This window comes from Oxyura jamaicensis, chromosome 1, assembly GCF_011077185.1.
Source record: "Oxyura jamaicensis isolate SHBP4307 breed ruddy duck chromosome 1, BPBGC_Ojam_1.0, whole genome shotgun sequence".
In the NCBI taxonomy this organism is placed as follows: domain Eukaryota; kingdom Metazoa; phylum Chordata; class Aves; order Anseriformes; family Anatidae; genus Oxyura; species Oxyura jamaicensis.
The window spans coordinates 138,548,880-138,557,590 of record NC_048893.1 but is presented as its reverse complement, the minus strand read 5'-3'; the positions used below and the strand labels follow the sequence as shown (position 1 = coordinate 138,557,590).

General features: G+C 40.4%; 1 long non-coding RNA gene across 1 annotated transcript; it reads left to right on the top strand.

Moving 5' to 3' along the window:
* The first annotated feature begins 2,367 nt into the window (after positions 1-2,367).
* LOC118161299 lies at positions 2,368-6,196 on the top strand. The gene is made up of 2 exons (XR_004747933.1): positions 2,368-2,472; positions 5,922-6,196. It is a non-coding gene; the product is annotated as an uncharacterized LOC118161299 (long non-coding RNA).
* The last annotated feature ends 2,515 nt before the right edge of the window (positions 6,197-8,711 follow it).

Genomic DNA, 8,711 nt, shown 5'->3' with positions numbered 1-8,711 from the left:
CATGCACCACCCTAAAGCGATGAGAGGTTTTTTATGGCAGGCAGGGCAGCCAGCTCAGAAAACAAAACAGAACAGAAGTGCATTATGGAAACACAATGTGGCAGCCATTTCACTCAGAGTGAGGAGAGTTTTGCATCCAATTCAGATGAAGCAATAAAGCTTTGAATATTTAAAAATTTAGACCAAGGATTACCAGGTGTCTGAGGTCCAGCCTTGGTCAGTCTTTCCATACTAGAGGTCCCTCACCACCTGCATACACCAGAGTAGCTCCCATTCAGGTGACTGTGACTCATTGCAATGTAACTGCTAAGCTGTTGGGATCCTCCAAACATATCTGTAGACATCTAAATGGCATTAGGCTGAGAGAAGCTATTCCAGAAGGTGATTCATCTTACATGTCTCTCTTAGGTTGGGGTAAACTGATCTGTTCAGATTTATATATCACTTTGCACTGAGGGAATTTATCTGACTAAAAAAAAGAAGAAATGCCACCTACATGCTTTAGCCACTCCTCTACCCAATTTGTCAGAACCTCTCACCCTTTACATGCCTGATAGATGACTGGGCAGTGACTTGGACTTTTCCCTTGTACTTCTCTTTGGGCAATGCCTTGGACTTTCCCTCCCCCCCCCTTTTTTAAAAAAAATAAAAAATAAAAATAAACCAACAAAACAAACAAACAAACAAACAACACAGCTGGTCTCACAGTCACCTCCTTGCAAATCTGGAACACTAAGAACTTTACATAGGACAGGAAATTCTTTTCCCCATTTACCTGCATTGTAGTGTTGGAAAAATGCTGATTTAGAAGCACACATGAAAATAAATCAAGCCAATGATCCTCTTTAAGTTTTGTACCACAAGTTAAGCTCTGTATTTATCACTGGGTGTGAAAGCTGACTCCCAAAGTCAGCGACTAAAAAAAACAAGCATTTCAGTCCTTTTTTTCACATTGTTCATCTCTTCCATCTCTCACCTTTCTGAAGGAAAATGTAAGCTTCTTTCTGCCTCAGTTTGTCATCTTAAAATCAGAGACTTTTTTCCTCTCTCCTTTGTCCTTCATGTGTGTCCTTTGTAGACTGTAAGTCTCTGGGAATACCTTTACTATATTGCAAAGGAGATCTGAATTAGGTGCCCATGTAATACACAGAAATAATGACAATTAATATCAATATCTCAGTTCATTAGATTTACTGAGTTCTGGCCTGTTAGCTAAGAGGAAAGAGTTTCTTTAAAATGCATAGATGTCAAAGTTATTTTTGACTCTGTTTTTCGGTTGTTTCATTTGGTGCATGTCTGCAATAGAGACTGATGGAAGATTTGTTTCTGGCTGGCTTGTGCTCTGAGCTGAAAGTCCATATTCAAACCCAAGGAAATCAGTGTTATTGAGAGTTACTATACCCTGATACAGGCTTGGTATAGTATTTCTGTGACCACATGGCATTTGGTGCAGGAATGCCCAATTTTCTGCCAGACCTGATGCCTGGCAATTAAGTGTATGCTGAGATGTGCTTAAAGTTGTAGCTCAAAATACTGGGACTTGAGTTGACTTGAATAATATCTGTCTCCACCAAATGAACCCTAAGACCCTTAGTGGTGGCAGGAGTTTCAATATAGGAAGCCAAGCAGTGAAAGACGTACTTTGTCCTAGGCCAAGTGCTGTAGAGGGGTTGGACAGGTGGGATAGGAAAGCAGGAGGCACAGTGGAGTCAGTGCCACAAAGATCAGGAGGAGTGCAGAAAGCAGTACAGTACAGTTTGCATGGAGTAACAAACCAAACTGTGTGCTCGAGGAAGGATACATCCTTGAGCAGTGTAACACAGTGACATATCTCAGCTGAGTGCTGCTTCTGATAGGCATTAAAGATCTGGCTTGACTGGCATTACATGGCTGCTGATCAGCTATGGAGGATTCTTCACGAGTGGAAGACACATGACTACTTTTTATGAGCAAGATACTCTAATTATCCTGTAGGGATTCATTTCAGGTTACAGATTTTTTATTGAAAACCATTTAATTTTCAGCGGCTGTCAGTTGAGGTGGACAAAGTAAAGGAGCACAGGAAAATTACTAAGCACAGGTCCAGACCCTTAATCATTTGCATACATCCATATAATATAATTTTTATTTTCTGCTCACACAGAATGGCAGTGAAACTGCATATATATATATAAATATAATACGGTGTGTTGCTAGCAGCAAACCATTAATAATAGTATGAAAAGTATATAATTTTACATTATATCTGTAGTGGTTATCTGGTTGAAATAAATAGCAAATATTTATTCACGAGTGTGTGTTACAATACTGTAATAGTGCAAAATCTGAACTTCAGTATTTCAAAATATCTACATTTCTTGTAGTAAAGAGCAGGAAAACAAACAAAAAAGATTCCAAGACTTTTGGGAAAGAATGTAAATTCTTATGCTTCAGGGCGTAAGTCTGTGGATTAGAAGGAAATTTTCCCTGTGGGTAAGTTGCCTTTGTTATAGCCTAACACAGAGTTTCTGGCATACTCATCTGAAGCTAGCCAATTTTATAAACAGTTTACTGAAGGAGGTGGACAGCTTGTCTGATCAAGTATGTCCTCTGTGTACCCACATGAAATATGAGAGCCTCTTATATGTTATTCCTGCTATGAACAGTTTTGTCTGCTGTAACTCTGTCCTTGATCCTTTTCCAAATGTAAATTAAACCAAACAGTAGGTAAGGTTTCCTCTTCTATATTCTTTCCCTTTTTCCTATTCCTCTCCCTATTGCAGAGGGCTGTTAAATGCCACCTCCTTACTCTGCAGGCAGACACCGCATCAGGGAATAATATCCATAGCTCAACAGAGGCCCTTCATTACCTGTTGGCAGTAGTGTAGAACAGAAACATTGACAGACTGCAAGTCTGCAGTCTGCAAGACTGCAAGTCTCCTCTAGCTCCCCTCCCAGCGCTGGTTATCACAACTGAGGATCCTCTTCACCTCCCTGTTTAGGGGATGGGGAGTGGAGGGGCTGCCTCCCCCTGTCTCTAAAGGGATGGGGGGAGTGAAGGGGCTGGAGAACCAGCACTGTTATGGACATTTGGTGCTATATTTATTGCTTTGATTTGAGGCCTCTCAGTGTGAAGTCAGTGAAAGCTGCAGAGCCTCAACACATTGGAAAATCAGACCCAGACTGTCTTAAATTGAGTATCCAGAGCAAAAAGTCTCTCTGGAAAAAATTTACTTCAGTTCTGTATATACACTTTTTTGCCAACTTTATTATTATTATTAAGGTATAGCAGCACTTTCCCATCTCAATCTTTTTGGTACATCTATCCTTTTCTTGTGAATACATAATATTATTTTATTTTATTTTATTTTATTTTATTTTTTGTATTGCTGGTTAGTACATTTCACATCACTACATTTCAAATCCTTCTGGGTTTATCTGCATGGAGGATGTATAAATCACCCACCCTGGGTGCTCCACACAACATTTCTTGATAGTTAAGCTGTGCTGAGGGTGAGACTTGTCATTGAGGGTTGGTACACAGACTGTCCCAGGTCACCCAGTCCTTAAACCACAGGAGCTTTGGTTATGGCCCATTCCTGCACTAAGTTATAGGCTCTCTTTCTCTCCACAGAATCCAGCCATCTAGAAATACTTCTGGGAACAGAACAATTTCCACACCAGGACTAATTGTTGGACTGCTGAGAGAAGTTTTCAGTGCTGCTAGTTCAAGTTTGGGAACCACTGGATGATAGGACAACTCACAGTTTAGCAAGCTGTGGCCTGAGGATTTTTTCAGAAAAAAAAAAAAAAGAAAAAAGAAAAAGAAAAAAAAAAAAAGTAAAAACATATGAGCTTATACTAAAATGGTCCTCTGACTTGGGGCATTTCAATTTTAAGTCAGAGTGGAGATTGTGGGAACTCAACATTTTTACAAAGCAAACCCAAATGCTTCAAATTGGCCACCCAAATTCAGAAGCTGCTTCTGACCCTTTTTGCTCTTATTTTTTATATGAATTATTAAACTGCTATGAATTACCCATTCATCTTCAGGCTTCTATACTGAGTCTGAAAGACTGTATAATAAAGAAAAGACCGTATAATACAGAAAACTGAGATTATGCAGATGGAAAATACTTCCCTGCTGCAGTCATCTCCTAAGATGTCTTACAAATGCTGAGGATCCAGTGCCTGTGCAGAATGCAGCTGGGTGTTATTCAAGCACTTCTTGAGGGAAGGTACACAGCGATGCTATATGTATGGAAATAGGAGTATATAAGGTTTCCACCGAGAAGCAGCAATGCCAGGAAGTACTGCTCACAGGAAGGTGTGGTGCTCCTTTCACCAGTAATAATGCTTTCCAATTTGTTTGAACGATAGTGCCTAAACATTTTAGAATTGCTCCCACTCCCTCTGTCCCCTTACAAGAACTTCTGTTGAGACTGACAAATGTTTATGTTAGGACTACTAATACGTAGTTTAACAACCCACCACTAAATTCTTCAGGTGCCTTCCTCCAAAATTCTTGCAGCTGTTCTGCTAATGGCCAAAGTTTGCTGAATATGTTATTAAGTAAAATCCATTAATTTAATATTCCATCAGAAATTAGGACTCTAAGCGGCTTTCCGCATTAGCTCTTGCAGATTTCTCTGAAACTTTGTCACATGACAGTTTTCAATCTCAGCAAGCTACTCCAGGTCAGCAAGTAAAAGGCAGTAACAAAGCAAAGCAAAACATGTAACAAATTCAATGAGCATCTATTATCAGCCTGATTACACACTGCACCACACAGAGTCCTAATGATTTCAGTGAGGCTCCATGCAGCATAAGGAGTCTCCCATGCAGATTAGTTTACAAGATCAGGGTCTCCATATGGAACATCTCCTCCCTCCACCCCTTGCCATTCTGCACAGAGCAGTGTAAAACAAAGGCCTGTCTTCTGTCTTCTTGCTTATTTGCAAGGCTTTAGTGGTCTATAGGCATGTACAGTGATTTAAACAATAATTGCTAAACAAGGATTTCTCAGTGCTATTTCAAACCCATCTTGGCTTTTCTTAGGTTGGTCACTCACTGCAATCTTCTCTGTCCAGTCACCTTTCCACTAATCATTTTGATGCGCCCCTGCCGCCACGGTGCTCTGTATCGATGCCTGAAGCCATGCAACTCTGTTTCCAGGAATAGCTTCATGGAGTGGAAGGACTGGGTGTGCAATATTAAGTGAAAAAAAATAAAAAATAAAAATAAAATCAAATGTCAGAAACTTCATATTGATACTTTGATCAGAAGCAACATGAGACCGAAAGTTTTTGAACAACAAACCATTTGAGAGTGTGTAACATGCTTGTGAAAATATTCATAGCATAATTAGATAAATAACAGATCCAGTGTCTATTTTTACTTTCCCTTGATGAGAAGCTTTGCAGGAGAGACTGCTGGTAGTTAATTCTCCCTAACAACAATCTGTGTAATCACAAACCCCAATTAGCTGTGCCTGTTCTATGCTATACAAACTATTTCCTTAGCGCTTCACATCACTACTTTGTAATTAGCTTTCATCTACACGAGCTTTGACTAAAAAAATATAAAAGAGTGTAAGTGATTGTACTGCCACTCAGTATTCTGCGAAATAATCGCTAGCGATTTCAATCAGATTAATTTTATCACCCGTATTAAGGAAAATTACCTCCCTCTTCACTCTCTACAGCTGAGGGCTATTTCATTTCCTGAGATGTTCATAAAAGCATAATATAAAGCAATCTGTAATTGTAAATATCCTTCCCTAATAACTTTGAGATATTTCCTTAATACATCTTTACATTTGGAGTTTCCGTTCCATAAAATACAGTAACAAGTGCTCTATTATGTTTTAAGTGTGTGCTGTTAAGCTGGACAACTTAGTGCTGTCCTTCCTGTTTTTACATAGGGTTATATTTAACTTGCAGATAATGGGAACAAGGTTTAAAAGTGATGGAGCGGAATAATGGCGTTACAGCAATAATATATCTTGCCTTTGTGAGGAATAGAACTTTACGGCCTATTTCAGGTCAGCCAACACCAATTCCATTTTTCACAGCCTGACAACTTTCACCTTCACCCACATTCCAGGTGGGTATTAAAAACTACTTTCCAAACAAGGCTGAGGTTTGGCTGAACCAGTGCTCTAAACCTGGGGAAAACCCTTGTAACACTAAAAATCTGAGTAAAATAATGAAAAAAATAAAAATAATAATAATAAAAAAAAAAAAAAAATAGGCAGCCTGTAATATCTGAATGCCACTGGCTTGAGTAATGAATTTTCCAGGTACTCGCAGAGCAAAGCAAGCTGACCAGGTCCTGCAGGAGGGGGTGTTTCAGGGCAGTTTTTGCAAAAGAAAGGCTTGCATGGTCAACTTCTGCAGGGGTGATGCTGCATTAGCACAGATTTAGCATCATTTTTATAGGAGATGTGAGGTGTGTGTTAGGACAAACACAGCAGTACAAGATATCATCAGCAACAAGATTCATTAACCAGGCCACCAGCACTTTTCGTTGAATGCAGTTTTAGGAGATTGGCACGTGGGCATCAGCTGTATGGGCAGCTCCCAACCAGGGCAGCTGGAAACACAGCATGATTCTTGCCTGGCTGGGTCAGACGGCCATTTCTGCCTTCAAGCATTGGTTCTCAGTGTACCTGTGTATTTCATAAATAAACAAATAACTATGTATTTTTTTTTTTAATCACAAAAAGCACTGGATGACTAAAGACTATTCTCAGCTATCCATGTGTGTGTTTTCTAAACTGCAGGGCTTTTCCCCCAGCATCCTCAGCTTCACCACAGTGGCAAAGGGTGAGCGATGCAGAAAGCACGCCACTCACACCAGGACCAGCACTGCCCAAGATTGTTTGAAGCTGACTCTGCTCTCCTCAAAGCAGTCTTTAAGCTTTTCGGAGGCAAAGGCATCTCATCATCCAAGCAGTCTCATTTATACGTGCTCTGCATTTTGCTTTAGCTGGCTTATCCCTTGGCCTGTCACCCTCTCCCCTTATTATTGCAGCCTGAGAGCTGCCTGTACATAGGAAGTCCACCTGTCATGCTGGAGAGATGACTAAAACGTGATCCAAGGTGTGAGAGAGAGCATCCCTGCTGGAGAGGGGAAATCACTTTGCCTGCTGCCATGGAGTTGGAATTGTTCTGAAAAAGCAAAGTCCCTGGGGGAAATGATGTGGTTAGACCCCCGCCCCCCCCCCCCCGGCAGCAAATCACAAGGGTTTTTCCCTGTGAAATGCTGTGCATGGCTGCGTGTCCCTTGGCATTTTGAGACTCTGTGCTACGTGTGAGACAAAGAATAACACATCTTGAAATGTATCTTGAAATCTTGTGAATGAAGAGGGTGTTGTTAGAGAGGTGATACAGTTTTTCAGTGTCATAGTGTCAGGATATGGAGGATGTTACAGATAAGAGCTCACTGGAATTAAATGTATTGTACTCACCCTTCTTTCTACAGAAGTAAGATAAACTTTCCAACCTTTTGAGCAGGCATGGGAAGAAGCTCATTCTCAACTGGAACAACACCATGACTATCTGCAAACATGCTTTTTTGTATACATGGATGGGACACACCAGATAGGCTGCCATGGGTTAATTTCCTTTGCTATTCACTAAGACAGATGACAGATATTTAACTGCCACAGTTTCCCAATATACACGTTTCCATAATGGTTGAAGACACTGAAGACCATATTACACACTGCACTTGAGCATGACAGAGGCCATAAAGGCTCCGACAGAGTCCCTAAAGACAGCGACTTTCAATTGCCTGAGTCTCTGAAGGAATCACTGTGCCTGAACCTTTCCCAAGGACAATGTCAAAGAGGCCTGGAGCTCATATATCCCCAACACAGACCAGGGACTCCTATCAGAAGAGTCAGTCTCCACTTCCTTCTTTTCTGTTTAAGGAGCGCCCAGGGAGAGGGGCACATCAAGCAGACACACTGAATCCCCTGGGGAAAAAGAGACAGAATCACTGCAAGAAGAAAGGCTCCGGTTCGCACATCTCCAGAGAAACTCAAACACATGCTGAATTTTCAGTTTTTCATATTAAAATTTCCACTTCTGACAAAGCTGGCTAATAAACAAAGTCACCTATTACAGTTGTACAAATGTTACATCCCCACTGTTTCATATGGTAAGGAAATAAAGTGAAACTAGTCAAAATTCAGTATCTCTGGCAAATATCTGAAACTCTTTTTATGTGGAATGAGGCTACAGCTAGGGCTGAAAGAACATGTGTTTTCAGTCCCACTGAAAATTTCACTGTCTTCATATTTGCTTTTATCCCAATTTGGAACAGAAAGTCAAACATCAACTACTGAAACTTCTGAAAATCACAAAGTTCAGAAATGTCAAAACATGCCACTTTAGTATTTCTGATCTAAAGGAAATGCTGTATATTACAAAACTACAACACTGAATAACAGTTTTTGAATGAAGCCAAAACATTTCATTTTAACTCAGTTCAGTACTAATGTAAGTCCTGCTGAAATGATCCTGATATCCCACAAATGCCAGCATTTAAATGCCTTGTATTATTAATTTTTCACTATGGATAGGTTTTCTGAGTGTGCCATAAGGTACATCACCATACAGATCCCCAGATTCACTTCAAATAAGACATCCAGCTGCATCCTTTGAAATGCAACCCAGCTGAGGAGATGTTTGCATAGAAAACTTGGTCAACAGGATGCTAGGTGC